Genomic DNA, 25,340 nt, shown 5'->3' with positions numbered 1-25,340 from the left:
CCTTCTTTCTTCTTTGCGTGGCATGGAATAAACTCACTTTTATATTCTTTTAGTGATGGAAGTAGGCTGGGTTCAGAACTCGAGTTTCTGCTTAACCAAGCAGATATGTAATATAAGTGTGCAGTTACTGGATTGGTGCCAAATTAAGTTTGCCTTACGTCAGGAAGACAACTGGACTAACTGAAGCAAGGTGGCATTATCCTTAAAAATAGGTGTAGCGTGTAGTGAAATTATATTACTGCTATGGTTAAGGTTGAGGTTAATTTTCCTGTTTAATTACAGGTTTTTGATGTGCTGTAAAACAAAATCATGTTCTGAGATTATTTTTAAAGTGGTGGGTTTTTTTTACAGAAAATGGAATTATTATGAACAGTCGTATTTAGGGAGCAAGAGATGCACAAGGTGCTGTGATTCTTGGCTCAGAGTGTGGCATGACAGAAAACATAGAAGGAATGCAGAGATACCCTAATACATATCCAGTTTTAATCTGTGGATGTGTGAAGATACACATTTAAGGACCAGATTGTTCCAGTAGTTAATTTCAGAGTGTACCACCAAACTAAGGTAATGCATTCAGAAGTTGGTGGTGTATTTCTGTAGTTTATGTATAAGCCTGAGGAAGTGTTTAGCTGAACTAGAAATTAGTATAGCATGTCTGACATCAGTGACTGGGTTGCACTGGGATGGTTTTTCCAGGTTTTGCTGGGTCACATTGGACTGTTTGTTCTAGGTTTTATTCCTAACTAGGACTTAACACCGAGTAGGAATCTCACTTTCACAGTCTTATGCACGTTGCTGGTGTCTCTACAGATGCACAGTGTGGAATGATCTTGAGTGATAAATTTACTGAGAGAATTTCTGTGTTTGGAGATCCCATTAAAAAACCTGAGGCTTTTTTGGTTTTACTTGTTTATTCTTGTGAATGGTATAGTTTACCTGTGGCAAGGTTTTGATAATTCTCTGAAGAAGCCATTGCCACTGGTAAGATTCTACATTGGCTGAACAGTTACAACTGAAGTCCATCAGAATGCCTAGATAAACAGATATGAAGAAAACCTTACTGACACAAAGTCAGATTTTCTTTGCTTAAAAGAAATGTGTTCTCTTACTTATATACGCATAGTAGGCAACCAGCACCAGAACCAGGGGACACAGTCTCAAGCTGTGCCAGGGGAGGTTTAGACTTGAAGTGAGGAGAAAGTTCTTCACTGAGCGAGTTATTCGTCATTGGAATGGGCTGCCCAGGGAGGTGGTGGAGTCACCGTCCCTGGAGGTGTTCAAGAGGAGATTGGATGTGGCACTTGGTGCCATGGTCTAGTCATGAGGTCTGTGGAGACAGGTTGGACTTGATGATCCTTGGGGTCTCTTCCAACCTTAGTTATACTGTGATACTGTGATAGTCTAAATCTGTCAGTGACAGTGTTACTCTTAGGGATTTATGTAAAAACAATCAATAAGCACTTAGCTTAGGGGAAGCGTGTTTCTGATATAAACAGATTCATCATTTCTCTTTGGTTATGTGGGTTTTTCTTGCAGAGATAAATTAATGTTTGTTATTACAGTTATTATTTCTAGTATTTGTAGCATCTTTGTCAGAAGTTTCTGAAAGGGTAAATACAGATAATATTTTACAGGGAGTCTTCAATGTACATCTCAGTAATTTATAAATTTTGTTACTAACCATAGACTTTGTAGGTAAAAGAATCATCAGACCAAGAGAAGAGATCACTGACTCTAGATGACCAAACATGACTTTTGACTTTTATTAGAAGAGAGGTCTGACAGTTCTCTTTGCTGCATATGGACTTTACTGCCCCTTTTGTCAGCTAAACAATGATGCTTATTATAATTGAAGTAATTTCTGGTGAAAAGTTGAGATTACTTTTGTCTTACTTCTTAGTACTTCCATGGTATTTATGGATTTAAGTAGGTGAACATAACACCTTTGGAAGATTCCATCCATGAGAAGTCAGCTTTAGTGAAGTACAGTGACATAAAAAGTGTATTTGGAAATAATTATATGTTAAGAAAGGTGAGTTGTGGTGTTAGTTCAAAAATTTGTTTTTCATAGAAGGTGTTACTGATTCAGTTTCAGCCTTCAGATATGCATGTAGTATGAGTAGTGATATCTTTTTTTTCCTGTTTTGCAAATTTAAAATAACTCCAGACCAATCTGTATGACTGCAGAAGTGGGATATTGGGACATTAACTATCCTGCTCATTGATTTTTGAATGTCTGATTAAAGCAAATTGCATCAGTCACTGGGGTGGCAATGTAAAAATATGGAAGTGGTGAAATAGTAGTAATCATTTCCGTAATGAAAAAGACAGCTGTAAGAATGTGTGTAGGAGGAAAATGTTTTCCAAGAACTAACTACATTTGAATATAATTTCATCTAAAGAGAAAGCACCTCAACGTGACAGATATTTTCATTTTTAGTAATCATTAACATTATTTTTCAGAAGTTGCCTGTAATTTAGTCTTTTGAACATTCACCTGTTTACTTATTTCTTTACACAGAGATATAAAGATAATACCCATATTATTGTTAAATGATGATTAGTTAAATATTTTCAGGTCTTGTTTGTCTGTTATTTTAATGGTCAGCCTGTCAGCTATCTCTATGCTTGTTTCACTGTGATTTATTAAGGTCTTTTAATCATGAAAAGGCCTAGTTTGCACAGTTCTCTGCCTTCCAGTCAAATATGTGGCTGATTTATTATAATCTAACTAAGTCAAAAGCAACACCTTAACATGGTTTACTTCTAAACATGAATCGTAATTAAGCAAGGTACTAATTTATACTAAATAATTTTCTTAAAGTGTTACAAGGTGTACTTTTAGTCTTCTACTTTCAGTCTGGCATTTATTAAACATTGTTCTTTATCTTCTATTAATTTTCTCTTTTCAGGACTACCAATGATAGTAAAAGTATCTGCTCTCACTGCATGTATGATGCCAGTGGTGACATTTCCTAGTTTTAATTTGAGTTGTAATAAGTGTTCACTATGCTGCTCATGACTCTAAACCTGTAATGTTGATGTTCACACCAACTTCAGGATTGAGAAATTTTATTCAGTGTTTAAGGAGATGAGGGAGAAGTAGTTGACTACTCTTAATGGATAGCACCACACTTAGTTCACAACAGTTATCACATTGAAAATATAAAATACCAATTTTTGAAGATCATCAGTGAAGAAGCTGAAAGGGATTTATGGTAATCTGAGAAACAACAGAAAGTGTTTTGTCACATTGCAGAAGATCTAACAAGTGAAACCTTTTTCATTGAAATGGAGGAGCTGAAAAATTGCAGTAAAGCTTCTGAAAAATGAAGCATTATTACTGTCGTGATCACTAGTGGACCATAGCCAGTGTGATTGTGTAACCTGAATAGCTCAAGCCTTTTTATTTCCACATTCAAAAAAAGGCAAAAGGTCTTTTAGTGACTGTGTAAGAATGAGAGATAAAAGTGCGTTGGTGGGAGAAACTTCTTATATGATAGTAAGATGATCTTGGACATAGAATACATAGAATACATAGAATACACCAGGTTGGAAGAGACCTTCAAGATCATCGCGTCCAACCCATCAACCAATCCAACACCGCCCAAGCAACTAACCCACGGCACCAAGCACCCTGTCAAGTCTTCTCCTAAAAACCTCCAGTGATGGCGAATCCACCACCTCCCCAGGCAGCCCATTCCAATGGGCAATCACTCTTTCTGTATAGAACTTTTTTCTAACATCCAGCCTGAACCTCCCCTGGCGCAGCCTGAGACTGTGTCCTCTTGTTCTGGTACTGCTTGCCTGGGAGAAGAGACCAACATCCATCTGTCTACAACCTCCCTTCAGGTAGTTGTAGAGAGTAATAAGGTCACCCCTGAGTCTCCTCTTCTCCAGGCTAAGCAACCCCAGCTCCCTCAGCCTCTCCTCGTAGGGCTTATGTTCCAAACCCCTCACCAACTTTGTTGCTCTTCTCTGGACTCGTTCCAGCAAGTCAACATCCTTCCTAAACTGAGGGGCCCAGAACTGGACACAGTACTCGAGGTGCGGCCTAACCAGTGCAGTGTACAGGGGCAGAATGACCTCCCTGCTCCTGCTGGCCACACTGTTCCTGATGCAGGCCAGGATGCCCATTGGCCCTCTTAGCTGCCTGGGCACACTGCAGGCTCATGTTCAGTACATTTTATGTACTAAAGCAGTTTGAAGATGTGATTAATTAACATGTTGGGATATCCTGCCAATCTAGTTTTGCCAATTTAATCTGGTTTATTAAAGCAGAAGTAAAGAGCCATAGGAAAGGTAAGAAAAAAAGCCCACAATGGTCATGGATTATGTTGGATTATTTGCAGTTGTCAAGCATTGGAAAATTGAGAAAGATTAAGTGTTATTGTAATACCAGGCTATATTGTCAGAAGCCATGTGCAGACACATGGGAAGAGATGAATGTAAAAGCAACCTTTCTTCTTTTGCGTTCGGTGTCTCCATCTGGGACGCAGCCATTCTGGCAGTCTTCCATCCACTCTGAGGGGATTACACAAAGCAATGAGTAATTTTTAGGTTTTAATGGGATGATGTGTTAATTCTGAGCATTGTGACACTCCCATGGTTCAATAGAAGGTTTTAGAAAGCTGGAGTAGGGTAGAAATAGCCAAATTTGCCTAGTTTTGCACCATAAAATGCAGAATTTAAACAGAAATACAGAAATTAAATGCACTGTGGCTGGAAAACAGCTGAATTAATAAATAAACTCTGAATAGAATAGAATAGAATAGAATAGAATAGAATAGAATAGAATAGAATAGAATAGAATAAACCAGGTTGGAAGAGACCTTCAAGATCATCATGCCCAACCTATCATCCAACACCACCTAATCAACTAAACCATGCAACCAAGCATCCTTTCAAGCCTCGTCCTGAACATCCTCAGCGATGGCGACCCCACCACGTCCTCGGGCAGCCCATTCCAATGGGCAATCACTCTCTCTGTGTAAAACTTCCTCCTAACCTCCAGCCTAAACCTCCCCTGCCGCAGCCTGAGACTGTGTCCTCTTGTTCTGGTACTGGTTGCCTGGCAGAAGAGACCAACCTCTGCCTGACTACAACCCCCCTTCAGGTAGTTATGGAGAGCAATAAGGTCACCCCTGAGTCTCCTCCAGGCTAAGCAACCCCAGCTCCCTCAGCCTCTCCTCATAGGGCTTGTGTTCCAAGCCCCTCACCAACTTTGTTGCCCTTCTCTGGACATGCTCCAGCAAGTCAGCATCCTTCCTAAACTGAGGAGCCCAGAACTGGACACAGTACACGAGGTGCAGCCTACCCAGTGCAGTGTACAGGGGGAGAATGACCTCCTTGCTCCTGCTGGCCACACTGTTCCTGATGCAGGCCAGGATGCCAGTGGCTGCCTGGGCACACTGTAGCCTCATGTTCAGCCTACCATCGACCAGTACCCCCAGGTCCCTCTCTGCCTGGCTGCTCTCCAGCCACTCTGACCCCAGCCTGTAGCACTGCATGGGGTTGTTGTGGCCAATGTGCAGAACCCGGCACTTGGATGTGTTAAATCTCATGCCGTTGGACTCTGCCTATCTGTCCAGCCTGTCGAGGTCCCTCTGCAGAGCCTCTCTACCCTCCAGCAGATCAACTCCTGCCCCCAGCTTGGTGTCATCTACAAACTTACTGATGATGGACTCAATGCCCTCATCCAGATCATCAATGAGATGAGTTAAAGAGCATGGGGCCCAGCACTGATCCCAGGGGCACACCATTAGTGACTGGCTGCCAGCTGGATGTGGCACCATTCACCACCACTCTCTGGGCTTGGCCCTCCAGTCAGTTCCTAACCCAATGCAGTGTGCTCCCATCCAAGCCATGGGCTGACAGCTTGGCCAGGAGTTTGCTGTGGGGTAAGGTGTCAAAGGCCTTGCTGAGGTCCAGGTAGACTACATCCACAGGCCTCCCCACATCCACCAGGTGGGTCACCTGATCATAGAAGGAGATCAGGTTGGTCAGGCAGGCCCTGCCCTTCCTAAATTTATTCTGGCTGGGCCTGATCCCTTGGCCATCCTGGAAGTGCTGTGTGATTGCACTCAAGATGACCTGTTCCATAATCTTTCCTGGCACTGAGGTCAGGCTGACAGGCCTGTAATTCCCTGGCTCATCCAACCGGCCCTTCTTGTGGATGGGCACCACGTTGGCCAGCTTCCAGTCATCTGGGATGTCTCCAGTGAGCCAGGACTGATGAAAAATGATGGAGAGCGGCTTGGCCAGCACATCTGCCAGCTCTCTCAGCACCCTACGATGGATCCCATCTGGTCCCATGGACTTGTGGGGATCCAAGTGGTTAAGCAGATCACCAACTACCCCATTCTGGAACAGAGGAAGACTATGCTGCTCCCTGACTCCTTGTGCCAGCTCTGCAGGCCAGCTGTCTGGAAGACTTTCTGTCCCACTAGAGAAAATTGAGGCAAAGAAGGTGTTAAGTAACTCTGCCTTCTCCTCATCCTTTGTTACAACGTTCCCCTCCGTGTCCACCAAGGAGTGGAGGTTGTCCTTGCCCTTCCTCTTGCTATTAATGTATTTATAGAAGGACTTTTTGTTGTCTTTCACAGCAGAGGTCAGTCTTAAGCTCCAAATGTGCTTTTGCCTCCCTAATGTTCTTCCTACAAGACCTAGCAACATCCTTAAACATTCTATGGGGTGCCTCACCTTTCTTCCAAAGATGATACACCCTCTGTTTTTCCCTTAGTTCTTTTAGAAGTTCATCACCCATCCAGGCTGGCCGTCTGCCCTGGCAGCTCATCTTCTGGCACATTGGCACAGCCTGTTCCTGCACCTTCAAGAGTTCCTCCTTGAAGTAGGCCCAGCTCTCCTGGACCCCTTTGTTTTTAAGGGCTGTTTCCCAAGGAACCTTCTGAGTTAGTTCCTTGAGCAACCTGAAGTCCGCCCTCCAGAAGTCCAGAGTGGAGGTCTTCTTGCTGCCCCTCTTAGCTTGACCAAATACTGAGAATTCAATTATCTCGTGGTCACTGGCCCCTGAACACCCTCCGACCACCACATCACCCACCAGCCCTTCCCTGCTGGTGAAGAGGAGGTCAAGCATAGCCTTACCCCTGGTAGGCTCACTCAGCACCTGGGATAAGAAGCTGTCCTCCACGCACTCTAAGAACCTCCTAGACTGCCTCCTCTCTGCTGTGTTGAGATCCCAGCAGATGTCAGGCGATCCTGAGACAGCCTTAAGCTGCTTATAGAATGCTTCATCAACATCTTCTTCCTGGTTGGGTGGTCTATAACAGACTCCAACCAGGATGTCAGCAATTGCAATTGCAATGTATCATACCAATTTATCAAAATAGCACATCATTTAGGAAACTACTTCAGCACTTAAGTGTACAAATAAGGTAATTTCAGGAATTCTGTTTAAATTTCTGCTAAATAGATTTTGTGTTAGACCACTTATTCTTTGACCCTAACGAGTCTGTATGTCAAACCTTCTAGCCAGATAAGGCTTTGTATCATACCTCAGTCCTTCTTCTGTGGAGGAATTAATGTAAAACAGTGTCTCAGATGACATTTACAAGGTGTCTCAGTGGATTAAAAACTGTTAGACCTGTGGTCCACATCAGCCTCTGTTTTATAGTCGTATGAAGCAATGTTTGGATATTCATACCAGGAAGGTAGTGCAGCAGAATTAGGCTGTTTTGTTACATGTTGGAAGAAAATTGCCTATTTGTACCTGGGCAGTTGGTCCGCACTGATGTAACGAATGGCCGTTTGCCATTTGCTTTGAAGTTCATTAACTCCAATTTTGAATGTGATTTTCAGAAAAAAACAACCGTCCCAAGCCCAAATGGGTTTGTGTGTCCTACTTTATCTCTGTGATATTTAAAGAAGTGTTTTAAAGGAAGTTTCAGGTTGTTTTTAAATTCAAAATTTAAAAAAGAGGCTTTCTTCTGATAACTGCAAAGCTGCTGCTCCAAGAATAGAACTAGGTAATTGAAAGGATCTAATAGAATCTGTAATTTAAAACAGAAAAAGGTTCTCTTTAAACTATTCAGTCCGATGCATTTGTACTGTTGTAACACATAAATACTCTGCTATGGACAAGAAGCATGTTGTTTAATGCAGGTTTCACATAGGAGTGAAGTGATTGTCCCTGATGAAAAATACTTAGAATATAAGTAAAAATTTAGAAAACATGTAATACATATTTTCAAAAGGAAACCATGAGACTACATCATGTGGTGTGATTTGGAATGGTTTTAGTATACTCATGTGTGCTGGGGTGAGGCAGCCCCCTCTCTCCCCACCACCAGCAGGAATAAAACACTCAGACAAACGGATTGCAAAAGTGATGAAAGTTTAAATAGAAAGCAGTGAAATGTTACAGAAAACCCAAAGCGCAGTGACAAAGAAAGATCCCAAAGCAAACCCAGAGGCATCCCATTCCCACCTGAGGGTACACCCGAGACTCTCAGGGCTCCTTCTTCCCCCCCCCTCTGCTGGGCTAGTCTCAGCTGGCCACGCCTGAGACTGCCCATCCCCCCGTGGCCTTGGGCCTAGCAGGACCAAAGCCAGCAGACATCTCCCCCAGTTACCGGCTGGCGGAGGAGGAAGGAAAGAGAGAGTGCTAGACCCTGCACTGGATCTTATAGTGGTGCAAAGAATCATGGTAGGAAATACACACAATTTCCTGTGTCCATCCCTCTGGGCTGGAGTTCTGGACACAGGAAGTGAACACACCAGGGAGCACCCAGCTCAAACTGCAACATCATGGTATAGTCTTTTCAGTTTCTGTTAGACATCAGAGTGAAGGAAAACTTAAGGCTGAATTTGAAGAGGACAGTGCAAGTCTCCAGAAGACTGCTTTCCAGTGTGAGCTGTATCAGGGGAGATGCTTATTTCATAACATGAGGGGTGGGTGGTGGAGGCTGGCATTACTGCTTATGGTTCAAAGACCAGAATCAAGTTCCAGCACTGAATCAGAATTCATGGAAAGAATGAAATAAAAAAAATAAAAGCGTTACACTGAGATTTTTATGCAGTGGAAGTGGAGTGTAGTCAACAAAAGATCCTTAGAGAGGGATGGCAAGGTCATAAATACAGTCATGATGTTGTGACATTTGAAGAGTGAAGACCTGAAATTTCATTCTTAGACTCCCATTGACAAAGGTATGGAGGTTAATTGTATACACCAACACACTGTATTTTTCATCAGGAGTAATAAAGACTGCCATTGGAATTCCAAATATACTCTAGATGGAGAAGCAAACCCCTATCCTATTTTTATAACAAACGTTATTTGAAGTATAGTTGAGTGCAGATGAGGGCAACAAAGCTGGTGAAGGACCTGGAGAATAAATCTTATGAAGAGCAACTGAAGGAGCTGGGGCTGTTTAATTTGAAAAAGAGAAGGCTGAGGGAAGACCTCATTGCTTTCTATAACTAACTGAAAGGATATTGTAGAGAGTCTGGTGCTGGTCTCTTCTTTTTATGGACAGAACAAGAGGGAGTGGCCTCAAGCTGCGATTGGGTAGGGTTAGACTGGATATTAGGAAAAAAAAATGTGATGGAAAGAGTGGCCAGGCATTAGAATGGGCTGCCCAAGGAGGTGGTTGAGTCACCATCCCTGGATGTGTTAAAAGGTCATTTGGATGTGGTTCTTGGGGTTATGGTTTAGGGGTGAACCTTGTAGAGTAGGGTTGTAGGTTGGACTTGGTGACACTTGGTGTCTTTTCCAACCCGAATATTTCTGTGATTCTGCGTGATTCTGTGATTGATGCTGCAGAAAGTTTTGAACTGGCAATGGAATTGTAGGAAGCTTAGAGAGGAGATAATAGTATACTTAATGGAGTAATTGCAGCTTGAATTGTGAGTCTGTCATGTACAGTTTCTATTGGGTGAGATGATTGTACAAACCATGACATGGCCTCTGTGTTTTTCTGTGTGATCCCTTTATGACTCCCTTAAGCCGCAGATCGGGGTGTTATTAGAACTCTTTTGTTTGTGTTACTGTCTTAGATCCACAGTCTTATGGGCTGGTCTTTTTTTGTCTTCATATTTAAACAAGAACAAAATTTGCTACCAAACAAAAAGTGTTACCAAATCTGCAATAGGCTACACTTTTGTAAGCTTTTTAATTATTACATGTCCTGATGTTTGCATAGTCTAAAATTCATCAACAGTTGATTGAACCACAGATGAGTTTAGGAATTTGTTGAAGTCTGTTAGCTCAAATTTCAACTTTCAAGAACAAGAGCAGATAGGGCTGTAGTTTTCCACATATGATTTCTGAGTTGGATGTATTTTACATATTTTTAATAACTCTTAGTGGATTTTCCTTCCATGAATTTGTGTGATCTCCCCTTAAGCCTCTGCTTCATTAAAAGCTTTGCTCAGTACTTGTACCACTGAGTTGATTTTGCACAAAGGGATCTGTAGATTGTAATTTAACAGTGACCTGATGGTTAGGTGATGCTTACATGATCTAAGTACCATTTGGAAAAAATTACTGTTACATCATTACCAGGGTCTGTAACTGGAGTCTCTGAGCAGTAGGAGAAGTAGAAGTGCTGACTAAACTCATGCATATTCTTGATTTTCTGCTTACTCAGAATAGCTCATGTGAGTCTGTTACCTGACAAAGAACATTTGCTTTACTGAATGCAAGTTCTCATTACCTAGCCATGATGCACTTTTTCTTAACATGGTTAAACAACTTAAAACAGTTACTTGGAAGTGTGTCACTGCTTGCAGAACAGTTTATATAAATAAAAGGGCTGGTGAAGACCTGTAATTTAAGCCATCCAGGCAGCTTATGAATAAAGTGGACTTGGACACATCTGATTCTCTAGTACAGGGATCAGTTGTAGAAGCAACCTCATTGGTGTTTACAGAAAAGCAATAGCCTCTTTTACTGGAACAACTAGTATGATTGACTAAAGGCAATGTCATACAATATGAACTTCTTCTAGAACAATAGAATAATTTAGGTTGGATGAGTGCTTTTGAGGTTCTGTGTTCCAGTCACTGAATGAAATTAGGTCAGGTGGCTTAGGGTCTTGATCTGTCCTTGTCCTGTCAAGTTTTTTATGCCTTATTCCTCAGTCTCTCTGACCAAATGGTTCTGTGGTTTGTCCACACTCCTCTTGGAAGATTTGTTCCTTCTATTTTATTAGAATTCTGCTTGCTGCAGCTTGAGCCTTTTACTTCCAACCCTTTTGCTGTGAATCTCTGAGATTAATTGGTCTGTCTTTTTCTAACTACCCTTTAACTGTTTGAGAATAACAGCAAGGGTACTGTGGTAGACTCTAAAAAACTTCCAAAATTTGTAGTAGTCTTTGCTTTCTCCTCATCTGTCAAGTCAAATAGATCACGGCCAGGCATCTCCTCTCATGGGGATACAAATGACTTCCAGGAAAATGTGCACTGTAGCCTTCCCATAGCTAGGATGCTTCCCATTGGGCTGGATGGCTAGTAGTTCCCTCTATCCTCTCTGTTGAAAAATACAAGTATTACATTTGCCTTTTTCTGGTCTTCAGATCACGTACTTTAGTTGATTGCTGTGACCTTCTGAAGAAGAGACCTCTGTTGCAGTGACCTTTAGCCAGCTTTTGTGGTACCCTGAGATGCATACCATCTTGTCCTTTAAGAACTGGCCATGTCCACTTTGCTTATCTGGATAGTACTTCAGTGGCACAGATGGTACCAGGAGGCTCAGGAACACCTGTGGGTCTGAGAGTAGACCTTGATGACAAAAACACATGGCAAAGAAGACAGTGAATAATATTTCAGCCTTTCTATGTCCTTTATCCTACCAAGTAATCTGTTGCTTGATCCCAAGCCTTGTTCACTAGGGTCCACAGGCTTGCCTTGGTCAATTTTCAGTGCTGACATGCTTACAGAAGCTATGCTTGTTTCCCTCTTCCATCTGTGCTTGTGCTGATGGTGTTTCTTACCTCTTAAGTTGCCTGCCACAACTTCCATTTTACATAGAGTTTCTAATATTGTGGGTTTTTTTTCCTCATTTTCCTTTGAGACATTGTATCTACTGCTTTTATATTTGCAGAGGAAATTTACCTTGAGGTTTTATGGATGCCCATTTTCCCCCCTTGATGACTGCTGTTAGAGAAATTTTAGGCTTCAAACAAAATAGTTCAGTAACCTGAAGTCTCTATTAAAAAGCAGTTTAATGTTTCATAACTTGCTGTCTCAGACAGAAGTGTGGTACTAGAAATATGTTTTACCTGTTACGTTGTAAAATACTTGAGCTAGAGTCCAGTCTGAAACCTTAAAATAATTATCTATATATATAGGAGAGTGTACAGTAAAATGAGATTAACCTTTTTTTTTTTTTTGAGTGATTATTTATATTTAGTCTGTTCATAAAATGCACAAAGGCAATTGTTAAGGCAAGTGTCATTGCTCAAAGAATATGAATGACATTCAATTGTTTCATGTGTGTATTTAAGCACTTTTCCTTCTTTTTTTCAATCTTTTTGGAATTTGAGATACTTCATTAAAACTAGGAACTCTAAATAACTGGTTTATAGCTAACTTTCCTCTAAATACAACCCAGTCTTTCTGTGATGGATAAATTTATTTCTAAAAGCAGTTCAGAGAAATAAAAAGATTCCATTAATATCCTAGTTACAGTGATTTTATAGCAAATATACACTTAATTTTATTTCATTGAAATAAATTTACAAAATGCTGCCCTGTTCATAACAGTTATTTTATGGCAATAAAATGCAGAAAGCTTAATTACAGCAGTCAGTAGATCTAATGGATATGTGGTTAACATATTTTAGGCCTCACTAACCAGCTTAATGAGCTGATCAAAATTTTCTCATAAGGTTACTGTGTTTGCAGCACTTAACATGTACTATAACAGAACTTTTTTTTTAACAATGTCTTAAATTAGGCAACTCCAGTGGTTTTCAGATGAAAAGTTGTATCCTCATTCACAGCCATTTAATCAAACCCTTCCTAAAAAGAACTATTTTCCTAATACTGACTTACAAGGTGGTGACTTGTCTGTAAAGGCAAATTGCTGTCTTGGTGTAAAGCAGTTTGGAAGGCACAGATACTGGCATTCAAATGATGTTGTATGTGGGATGTTAAGTGGCAGTTTTCAGGCTTTATGTGATGAAGTAAAATGATTTTTAAACTCTGATGTCATATTGAACAAAGTGAAATTTTAGCTTTGATCTTCAGAGATGCAACTTGAGTGCGATGATTCATTTGTGGTTTTGAGTATAATGGTTTTAGTAACTTGCTGTTTGATGATGCTACATGTTAAGAAGTCTGTACAAGTGAGTGAAATTACTTCTGTGTTGTAGCTGCAGTTCAGGTAACTAATGTTTTAATTACTATCCCTGCCCTTATAATCAGCCCAAATTGACAAATGCTGTATATTTATATTTTTTTTTTTTACATTAAAAGTAATGGCATTATATTTGGTTTTAAAAAGACACATTATTTCTGTAATCTAGTGAAAGCATATGTGTGTTACACCAGTATTTGAAATTCCTTCCTGATGATCAGTGATCCCTAGGTGGTAAACATGGTCATGGTGTAATTATTATGGCAAACTGCATTTGACATGTAGCAGGAAAAAAAGAAGCCACTTTTATTCTGCGGCTCTGATTGAACCTAAAATGTCACAGGATCATTTTCCTAGTGGTTTTTGGATATTTATTTCCTTATTTATTTTTTTTAGTACTGCAGCAATGTCTTTTTGGCAAATTAACTTTAGAGGTGAAATAATGAAGAGGCTGATGGCCAAATTTTTACTGTTCAGTTACCCTGTCAATGACTTCTGAATTAGGAGGTAAATTAATGTTTAAATGCTGACATGTGCCTCTATAAATTCCAGTTGGCATGTCAGCATTGGCAGTCTTGTCATTAAAAAAAACCACAACAAACTATTCATTTTGAATTTGATTTTATCTGTGAGTTGCAAGAATAATTTCAAAGTCCCATTCAAAGAGATAAAATACACTACAGCGAGGATTGTAATGACCAGGAGAAAAGGAAGAGGATGCACATGTAAAACATCCTTCCACTTGTGGATTTTTGATAGAAACGACTATTACATGTGTAGTAGATAAATATATGCAGTATGTCTATTACAGATCTTAAGAGTTAGGTGTGATATCTCTGCTGTAATTGATGCTGTTGGTATTTAAAAGAAGTCATTATTACAAGTTCTTTAATGAGTAGGAAGCACTATATAACTGGCTAGTAGGAAAACAAGCTAAAAGGGTATTTCTTTACAGAAACAATTTCAAAGCTGGGTGAATGTGGGAATATTGCAGAATTAAAATTGGGAATGGAAAAGAATGGAGCACGTTTATCGGAGTGTTGAAAAGTAGTACTGGATCAGATGCATCAGGTTTTTAAACTGCTCAGCAGGGCTCTTGAGTTCTGCATCTCAGAGGCTCCTGATCCACACACTGGCCCAAACAGGCTTTTGGTTGTGTTGCTTGAACATCCTGACCTAATTTGTCACTTTATGGGACTCTTTCCTGTGCAACCAATGCTGAGCTTTGGGATGAGCAATAACATACATAGAATACATAGAATACATAGAATAAACCAGGTTGGAAGAGACCTTCAAGATCACCACGTCCAACCCATCAACCAATCAAACACCACCCAAACAACTAAACCATGGCACCAAGCACCCCATCAAGTCTCCTCCTGAAAACCTCCAGTGATGGCGACTCCACCACCTCCCCAGGCAGCCCATTCCAATGTGCAATCACTCTTTCTGTATAGAACTTTTTCCTAACATCTAGCCTGAACCTCCCCTGGTGCAGCCTGAGACTGTGTCCTCTTGTTCTGGTACTGGCTGCCTGGGAGAAGAGACCAACATCCGTCTGTCTACAACCTCCCTTCAGGTAGTTGTAGAGAGTAATAAGGTCACCCCTCAGTCTCCTCTTCTCCAGGCTAAGCAACCATGAGTAAAAGTAACAAATTGCTAAACAGAATTGGATTGAAAGGTAGCATACCATTAAGGATGCTGGTCTTGAGATGTAGGGGTTGGGGGAGGTTGGCCCTTTTTAGTTGTTTGCTTGTTGGTTTGTTCATTGTTTGGGTTTTGTTGATGCTGAAGAGGTGGGATGTTGGTGAGGGCTAATAGCTACCATTATTTGCTTAGGTTTTCTAGCTATTTGGCTAAGTCTTTTCCTTCTAAAGTCTAGCAGAACCTGTAAGATTACTTACATTTGCAGCAGGGAGTTTGGATGAATTTGGCCCCTCAGACAATATTTTTCAAAGAAGTGAGTTTTTGAGGCCTTAAAGTCCTTAGTTCAGCCCTGACATCAATATATGACTTAATAGGAGACTTGAAAGGCTCCAGGGTTCTCACTGAATTGTCACTGAGGGCTTTTACAGTACTTGAGTATATGAAACTGTAGACATAGAAGGTGGAAGATAAACCTCATATCCAAACCCAAGAGAGAATTGTAAAAAGTGTTCCAGAGACTCCGTGTTTCAAAATCCATGTGTTTCAAAACAGAGGAATCTTCAAAACGTTCTCTAATGAACTGTCAACAGAAGCAGTGAGTTTGAAGAGGTGTTGACGTGCAGGAGGGTATTGGAGCATTTAGAAGCATGCAGATGGATGACATTTTACCATCAAGCTGTCTTACTGCAGAATGTAGTGAAACGAAAACACACTTTGTGTACCTTGTTCTGGAAGACACTTAGTATCTCCTGCTAACACGTATTGCTGTACCGAAAGTTATCTTGAGCTTGCCCTTTGAAGTTTAGTGTTTCCATTCATTTTAATAACTGAAAATCCCCCACTGCTGACAAATTCCATTACACATACAGAATTTAAGCATGAAATGTCATCATAACCAGTAGGTACATACTTTTAAAATAAAGATATTGTACTAGTGGCCAGGTATGTTTGAGTATGACGTTAATGTATGTTACTTTTTCTTTAATCAGAGTGTAAAATTTTGGAGCATGTTGTTACGTCCACTTCAGAAATGAAAGTGAAATGGTAGACAGTAATCCGTGTATGTTAAAGTGCAAACCTTTTTACATTAAGGATTTTTTTAGGAAACTCTCAGAGGGGAGAGAGAACAACTCTGAGAGGGGAACTGTGCTCAGGAGAAGAGATTGGCTATTACACTCAGGATTCGGTGACATAGTTTCAGCTTTCTAGTTGGAATTTCCCTCTTTTGCATTTTAGGAGTTTTATATTATTTGTGATCTATAAAATTAATCTTTTGAAGCAGTATTATTTGAATAAGGGTCATGGTGCTGTCAAGGAGGGGACATAATGAAATTTTGGTCTTTACTGTTGTAAAGCTTCAATTAATCAAGTAGGTAAGGCAAGTAAGTGTTTTGAATAGAAAGTGAGAACTGAATTCCATGAGATATAGATCCATACACCTCTTACATCTCACGTTGTACACTGGTGTACTTTGCAGATTCAAGGGGTAGTAGTCCTTAACATGTACAAACACGATGTTATGTTTCTCTGTGTAATGTTCAGTCATTCACTTAAAACATAAGGCTCCTGGAACAAAGAACTTCAGAAAGCCAGAAAGATATCTTTACAAACTGAATTGTTGATGCTATTTTAAGGTTGCTTAAGTTTGTATATATGCATAATATGTGTATATATTTGTTGCAGCTATGGTTTTTTAAAGTTTGGAAATACAACTTCACATACTTGAAAAACAGAGATGATGCTCTAATTACAGTATCACAGTATAAACAAGGTTGGAAGAGACCTCGAGGATCATCGAGTCCAACCTGTCTCCACAGACCTCATGACTAGACCATGGCACCAAGTGCCACGTACAATCTCCTCTTGAACACCTCCACCACCTCCCTGGGCAGCACATTCCAATGACGAACAGCTCGCTCAGTGAAGAACTTTCTCCTCACCTTGAGTCTAAACCTCCGCTGGCGCAGCTTGAGATTGTGTCCCCTGGTTCTGGTGCTGGTTGCCTGGCAGAAGAGACCAACCCCTTCCTGGCCACAACCACCTTTCAGATAGCTGTAGAGGGCAATGAGGTCACCCCTGAGCCTCCTCCAGGCTAAACAATGCCAGCTCCCTCAGCCTTTCCTCACAGGGCTTGTGCTCAAGGCCTCTCCCCAGCCTTGTTGCCCTTCTCTGGACACGTTCAAGTGTCTTGATGTCCTTCCTAAACTGAGGGGCCCAGAACTGGACACAGTACTCAAGGTGTGGCCTAACCAATGCAGAGTACAGGGTCACAATGACCTCCCTGCTCCTGCTGGCCACACTATTCTTAATGCAGGCCAGGATGCCATTGGTCTTCTTGGCCACCTGGGCACACTGCTGGCTCATGTTTAGGCAGCTGTCAATCAGCACCCCCAGGTCCCTCTCTGTTTGGCAGCTCTCCAGCCACTCTGACCCCAGCCTGTAGCTCTGCATGGGGTTGCCGTGGCCAAAATGCAGCACCCGACACTTGGACTTGTTAAATGCCATCCCATTGGGCTCTGCCCATCTGTCCAGTCGGTCAAGGTCCCTCTGCAGAGCCTTTCTACCCTCTAACTGACTAACATCTGTTCCCAACTTGGTGTCATCTGCAAACATGCTGATGACTGACTCAACCCCCTCATCCAGATCATCAACGAAGATGTTAAAGAGGATGGGGCCCAATACTGATCCCTGGGGGATGCCACTGGTGACTGGCTGCCAGCCGGATGTGGCACCATTCACCACCACTCTCTGGGCTCGGCCCTCCAGCCAGTTCCTAACCCAGCACAAAGTGTTGCTGTCCAAGCCATGAGCTGACAGCTTAGCCAGCAGTTTACTGTGGGGGACGGTGTCAAAGGCCTTGCTGAAGTCCAGGTAGACTACATCCACAGGCCTCCCCACATCCACCAGACGGGTCACCTGATCATAGAAGGAGATCAAGTTGGTCAGGCAGAGGATAATCTGCTCCATCACTTTCCCTGGCACTGAGGTCAGGCTGACTGGCCTCTAGTTTCCAGGTTCCTCCATCCGACCCTTCTTGTGGATGGGGACCACACTGTCCAGTTTCCAGTCATCTGGGACCTCTCCAGTGAGCCAGGACTGGAGGAAAGTGATGGAGAGCGGCTTGGCCAGCTCATCTGCCAGCTCTCTCAGCACCCTAGGATGGATCCCATCCAGTCCCATGGACTTGTGGGTGTCCAAGTGGCTCAGCAGGCCTTGAACTAATTCCTCATGGATTTCTGGGGCATCACACTGCTCCCCGATCCTATTACCCAGCTCAGGAGGCCACTTGTCCTGAATACCTCCTGTCTTGCTGTTAAACATTGAGGCAAAGAAGGTGTTCAGGACCTCAGCCTTTTCCTCATCTTCAGTCACAGTGTTCCCCTCCAGGTCCAATAAGGAGTGGAGGTTCTTCTTGCCCTTCTTTTTAGTGTTAATATATTGGTTAAAATGCTTTTTATTTTCTTTCACAGAGGTGGCCAGCTTCAGTTCCAGCTGGGCCTTTGCCTCTCTAGTTTTATTCCTACATAATCTAACAACTTCCTTGAACATACCTTGAGAAGCCTTCCCCTCCTTCCAAAGGTGATACAGCCTCTTTTTTCCCTTTAAATCCTCCAGGAGCTGCTTGCTCATCCAGGCCGGTCGCCTTCCCCGCCGGCTCATCTTTCGGCACATGGGAACTGCCAGTTCCTGTGCCTTCAAGAGCTCCTGTTTGAAGTAGGTCCAACCCTCCTGGACCCCTCGGTTCATGAGGGTTGGTACCCAGGGAATGTTTGGATTGCACTCATATTTTTTGAGATAACTTTGAAAAGGGCACCACAAGTGAAATAATCTCCTGTTTCACTTTTAATAAATTAAGTTATCATTCACTCTGTTTTAACTTTCTCTGTCTGAAAGTATTAATATAGTAAAATAATTATAAATGAGTTGAGATGTTTTAGTGTAGGCCATGACACTTGTGGTTACAGTGCCGTGTGTGATGAAGAGAGAATGATATGTTTCAGTTTCTCTGTTATGAAAATTGAAGGCAGATTATTGCAAGAAGCAGTACTGTGGGTAACAGTATGACTGAGGACCATTATCGATGGAAGGAAAACCACAAAGCTCTCTGGGTGCTTTAAGATACTCAGAGAAGGATGTGAGGTTCCTTGGGAAGGTCTGCACTTCCTTTCCTTCAGCTACTTATTAATGGCATTCAAAGCTGTCTGTGTCACTTTCTGTTCTCCAGAAGAAGCCTCAGTTAGTTATTCCCAAAAGCATCATAAAAGTGGTCAAGCACGGTATGGATCGAATACTTGTCAGATTTCATTTTTGACAAAAAGCTTTTCCAATGCATACTGAGAAAATCAGTTAGTTAAAAAAAAAACCAACAACCAACAAACAACCCATCTGCAACTGATCTGGACATTGTTGTTAAGGTTTTATATCAAAATATAGCATAAGTAAATAATTAGTTCTTATTTCCTTTACTCTGCCTTGAAAGTGCCAAGTTGTAATTGAGGTGATGACAAGACTTCTGCCAGATAACAGGGGTCTTAATGTCACTGTAGAGGTTTTCAGTCAGTGCAATCCCATGTGTTGGGAATCAGTGCCGTTGTTAAAATATTTACTATAGCACCCACTATGAACGAAACATTTGGAGGTCAGAGTTTTCTGCCTTAGCCTTTTAATTTTTTTTTAACTACAAATAAATATGAAACAATCTTCTTATAAATCTGTGATCAGTGAAACTTATCAGCTTAATTAAAAAGTTCCAGAAGACAGCAGCAATCTGATAGACAGAGAATTTTAAGAATTTAGGTGGTTAGCCTGAAAAAAAGTCTTCAGGCAGGACTTACTCAAAATTAAATCCTTCTGCATCATAACATGCAGCAAGTAAGAAGCTAAAATAAAACCCACTGGGAAAAAATGATACAGTAGTTCAAAAAAAGCAATAACCAACAAACCAGAGTGAAATACTAAGAAGAATCTCTTAAGTTTCAGTAAAGCACTCTGAGTTAATAAACCCTCAGTTCATTTAATCTGGATTTCGCTGTTGGGGTTTCATTGAAATAAAGTCTCTTTTTTGCTGTCTTGAGTTGCAAGAGACAAGAGATAAGGGAATTGTTTTACTGGTTATTGTTTAAAAACTAGTGTGATTCTATTTAGAAATAAAAACATTTGGGAGCTATTCTGAGTTAGAAGGGGATCTGTATGATGTTTCACACACCATTTAACGCAAACATCCCATTTGCTTTATGCAGTTTGTGTTTTGTAATCTTGACAGTTCAGGAAGTTTTGGTTAGGTAAAACTCCATCAGAAAACATGGTTTTCAAGGTAAACTTGCATTGTTGTTCATACTGTAAAGGAATCAATGATGTAAGTGTAAAGACATTAACTTTTAAACATCCTCTTTTGATTTTATGTCATAGTTCTTCTGTGTTGTGCCACACTATTCCTGATACAGGCCTGGATGCCACTGGCCTTCTTGGCCACCTGGGCACACTGCTGGCTCATGTTCAGCCTACTATCTACCAGCACCCCCAGGTCCCTCTCTGCCTGGCTGCTTTACAGCCACTCTGTCCCCAGCCTATAGCGCTGCTTGGGGTTGTTGTGGCCGAAGTGCAGAATCCTGCACTTAGCCTTATTAAATCTCATCCCATTGGCCTCTGCCCACCCATCCAGCCTGTCAAGGTCACTCTGCAGGGCCCACTACCCTCCAACAGATTGACACCTGCTCCCAACTTGGTGTCATCTGCAAACTTACTGATGATGGACTCAATCCTCTCGTCCAGTTCATCAGTAAAGATACTGAACAGGATGGGGCCCAGCACTGATCCCTGGGGGACACCACTAGTGATTGGCTGACATCTGGATGTGGCACCATTCACCACCACTCTCTAGGCCTGGCCCTCCAGCCAGTTCTTGACCCATTTCAGAGTGAATCTGTCCAAGCCATGAGCTGCCAGCTTCTCCAGGAGTTTGTTGTGGCAGTGTCAAAGGCCTTGCTGAAGTCCAGGTAGACTACATCCACAGCCTTCCCTATATCTACCGGGCAGTCACCTGGTCATAGAAGGAGATGAGGTTGGTCAGGCAGGACCTGCCCTTCCTGAATCCATGCTGGCTGGGCCTGATCCCTTGGCCATCCTGTAAGTGTTGAGTGATTGCACTCAAGATGACCTGTTCCATAATCTTGCCTGGCACTGAGATCAGGCTGACAGCTCTGGAATTCCCTGGTGCCTCCTTCCGGCTCTTCTTGTGGATGGGCATCATGTTGGCCAGCTTCCAGTCATCTGGGACCTCTCCAGTGAGCCAGGAATATTGAAAAATGATGGAGAGTGGCTTGGCCAGCTCCTCTGCCAGATTTCTCAGCACCCTAGGATGGATCCTGTTTGGTCCTATGGACTTGTGAGGATCCAAGTGTCTCAACAGGTCCCTTACCCCTTCCTTCTGGGTCACAGGGGAACTATGCTGCTCCCTGGCTCCATCTGCAAGTTCAGGAGGCCGGTTGTCCTGAAGACAACCTATCCCAGTATTGAAGTTTGAAACAAAGAATGTATTAAGTACCTCTGCCTTTTCCTCATATTTTGTTATTATATTCCCCTCTGCATCCAGTTAAGAGTGGAGGTTGTGCTTGCCTCTTCTTTTGCCATTAATAAGTTTATAGAAACATTTTTTATTCTCCTTTACAACAGTGGCCAGTCTAAGTTCTGTACCACTCTTGTGAAGGTACAGGTTAGCATGTGTAAGCTGATTTGAGGAACAAAAGTCGAGTCCTGGTGAGACAATGGGCACTTCAAAGTACCTCTTTAACTAATGAATATAGTGAAATACATCTGGAGTGAGTGTCCATATGATAGTGTAGATGGGACTAACAAGTGTTTTCTGTAGATAATGCAGTGTATTACACAAAAGGTGTAAGCACAGCTTTTCCTTTTAGAATAGTTTTCAGAAGGTTGATAGCTCAGGTTGTTTAACTTGTAGAAAATGACTACTGAGTTACCTATATTCAGTCCATCACCAGCTGTGCTGGATTTGCTGGACATGACTAAGCTAACTGTACTGTGAAAGTGCACAGGCACTGTCTTTGTTGTGCATGTGCAGAACACATGCATGATTCATCTGACCAGGACTGTAATAGATTTCATAATTTAAAATCAGGCAGGGATTTATATGTTACAGTGTTTAAAAAGCGGTTTAAGGGATTGTGTGCAGTTTACTGTGAAAAGAGTCCCTGGAGCAAGTCCTCTGCAGTGAGACAGGTTTCATGTTGCCTACCAAACTGCTTTTTATTCTTAACAAATGATGTGTTCTTAGATCTTCATTTCCTCCTACCTGTTCTGGAGGTTATACCTGTGTGCCCTGTTTATAACATCCAATGAACAGTATTAAAGGAAAGACTGAATTAGTCATCTTGCCTTAAATCATACTTTCAGACATGTAAGTGGAGTATGTTGTGCAGGCTGTTATATGTTGAGGCCTTGAAAGATGTAGGCGACTTTAAGAGAAAAACTATGATTGGTGTTCCTTTTAAGTAGACATGGAGGTTCAGTGCTGTGAGTGTCTATACATGCTTGTACAGCTGTATACATACACATGTAAGTTCTTTACTATGAGGGTGGTGAGATACTTGAATAGGCTACTCAGGGAAGTTGTGGACACTAATCCCTGGAAGTGTTTAAAACCAGGCTGGATGAGTCTTTGAGCAACCTGGTGGGAGGTTTCCCTCCCTGTGGTCATGGGGTTGGAAGTAGTTGATATTTAAGGTCCCTTCCAACTCAAGCCTTTCTATGATGAATAACTATCGGTGCACAATGCCAGTATCTGCTTCTAAGAGTTTCTATTTGTCTGAGGCTTCCCAAGAAAACTCATGCTGCATAAGAATTCCTTAGTCAAGGATCTCATAATGGGTTTATATAGCTAACAAGTTCCAGTCATTTAGGCTGAAATTTCTAATGCTAAATGACTTTCTCAGGATAGTTTTAGTGGGACTCCAAGAACGAATGTACACAATTTAAAAAACAAAACAAAACCCACCCACCAACTCTGGACTTTACAGAGGATCCTGTGTGTAAGGAGATAACTTTTAGTATCCAAAAGGTAACTAAGCATTATCCTTGGAAACATAGGACATTTTAGATTGGAAGGAACCTTTAATGCTGCAATAACAAGGGATATCTTCAACTAGATCAGGTTGCTCAGACCCTTGTCAGAGTACACTAAATACTTTCAATGATGGGTCATTGATAGCATCTCTGAGCAACCTGTGGCAGTGTCTCACCACTCTCAGGGTAAAACATTCCTTCCTTATATCTGGTCTAAATCTACCATCTTTTAGTTTAAAACCATTACCCTTTGCATTGCAACAGGCCTTTGTAAAAGTTTGTCCCTGTATCCTGTATAAATTCCCTTAAGTATTGAAAGGATGCAATAAGACTTCTGTAGAGCCTTTACTTCTCCAAGCTGAGCAACCTCAATTCTCCCAGCCTTTTCTCATAGGAGGCATGTTCCATCCCTCTGATCATTTTTGTGGTTCTCCTCTGGACCCACTTCAACCAATTCATGTCCTTGTGCTGAGGACTCTCAAGCTGGACACAGTACTCTAGGTGGGGTCTCACCACAGTGGAGTAGAATGGGAGAATCATATCATTTGCCTTGCTAGCAGGCCATGCTTCTTTTGATGCAGCCTGGATATTATTGGCCTTCTAGGCTGGAAGCACAGAGTGCTGGGTCATGTTGAGCTTCTCGTCAACCAGCACACCCAAGTGCTTCTCTTCAGGGTTGTTCTTAATGCCTTCCCCCCACAGCAGGTTTGTCCTCACTGAGGTGCAGGAACTTGTACTTGCCTTATTGAACCTCATGGGGTTCACATGGGTCTGCTTCTCCAGCTTGTCCAGGTCCCTTTGGGTGACATCCTGTCCCTCAGATGTGCCAGCTGTACCAGCTTGGTATCATCTCAGCTTGGTATCATCTACAAACTTACTGAGGGTACATTCAATCCCACTCTCTGTCATTGATGAAAATATTAAACAGTACTTGCTGCAATACAGATCCCTGAGGAACACTGCTTTCACTGATCTCCATTTGGACATTAAGCCATTGACTCAAAGTGACCATCCAACTAATTCCTTATCCAATGAGTAATCCATTCATTGCATCTGTATCTCTGCAGTTTAAGGAGAAGGGCGTGCTGGGGTGTGTCCACAGAAGGGCCACAAGGATGATCAGTGGGCAGGATCACCTCTTCTATGAGGACAGGCTGTGAGAGAGTTGGGATTGTTCAGTTTGGAGAAGAGAACGCTCTGAGGACACCTTCCTGTGGCCTTCCAATATCTGAAGGGGGCCTACAAGCTGCTGAAGGACTTTTATAGGGTGTCTGGTAGTGATAGGACTAGGGGGAATGGATCCAAGCTAGAGGAGGGTAGCTTTAGATTAGATGTTAGGAAGAAGTTCTTCACCATAAGGGTGGTGAGACACTGGAACACATTGCCCAGGGAGGTAGGGGAAGCCTCATCCCTGGATGTTTTTAAGGCCAGGCTGGGTGTGGCTTTGGGCAACCTGATCTAGTGTGAAGTGTCCCTGCTCGTGGCAGAGGGGCTTGTAACTAGATGATCCTTGAGGTCCCTTCCAACCCTGACAATTCTGTGATTCTGTGTTGTGGGGACTGTGTCAAGCACCTTACAGAAGTCCAGTCTGTCTGTAACTTCTCCCTTGTCCATTGATGTAGTCACTCCCATCAGGCAAGTTGTTCAGGCAAGACTTGCCCTTGGTGAAGCCATGCTGGCTTTCTCAGATCACCTGCCTGTCCTCCCTGTGCCTTAGTATAAGAGCATCTGCTACATCAACCAGTTCTCTCAGAACTCCAGGATGTGTTTTGTCAGGTCCCATGGGCTTGTGTATGTTCATGTTCTCCAAGGGGTCATTAACCTGATCTTCTCCTACTGTGGGATAGACTGTTTCCCTAGTCCCTGCCTTGCAATCCAACCATTTGAAAGGTGTGGGAAGAAAGGTTGTCAGAGCAGACCAAGGCAAAAAGCATTAAATGTCTTTCACATGCTGTATATAGATTTTTCTCAAGCTTCCTAATGACATTCATTTATTTCTGCTCAGATCTGTGAAGCATTTCCTTTGTATTGAGAGGCTGAAATCAGGCTTCAGGGCAGAAATGTTAGGCCTTTTCCTGTGGCCTGGGTGACTCTGCTGCAGTGCCCACCACATCAAAGACATATGGCTCATAGGCAGAATGAGGAAGGATGACACAGCTCAGGACTTACTTATCAGGAAACTAAACTTCAGAAAGAACCAGACCTGGAGAAGAAATGGGGATTTGGAAAGAGTTGCAGGTGGTTTGAGGTGGAAAAAAATGGTGGGTGGTCCTTCAATTAAAAGGACAAGGTG

At 42.1% G+C, this 25,340-nt stretch overlaps 1 protein-coding gene across 1 annotated transcript in view; it reads left to right on the top strand.

The window, feature by feature from the left end:
* The window catches only part of AUH (AU RNA binding methylglutaconyl-CoA hydratase), a gene marked incomplete at its 5' end in the record, with an annotated part of 122,163 nt that overhangs the window by 67,247 nt on the left and 29,576 nt on the right, over positions 1-25,340 (top strand). The window lies entirely within an intron of this gene.

The sequence above is a fragment of the Dryobates pubescens genome, chromosome Z (assembly GCF_014839835.1).
Source record: "Dryobates pubescens isolate bDryPub1 chromosome Z, bDryPub1.pri, whole genome shotgun sequence".
NCBI lineage: Eukaryota > Metazoa > Chordata > Aves > Piciformes > Picidae > Dryobates > Dryobates pubescens.
Note: the sequence above shows the minus strand (reverse complement) of the source record. Positions and strands in the feature narration are given on the sequence as shown.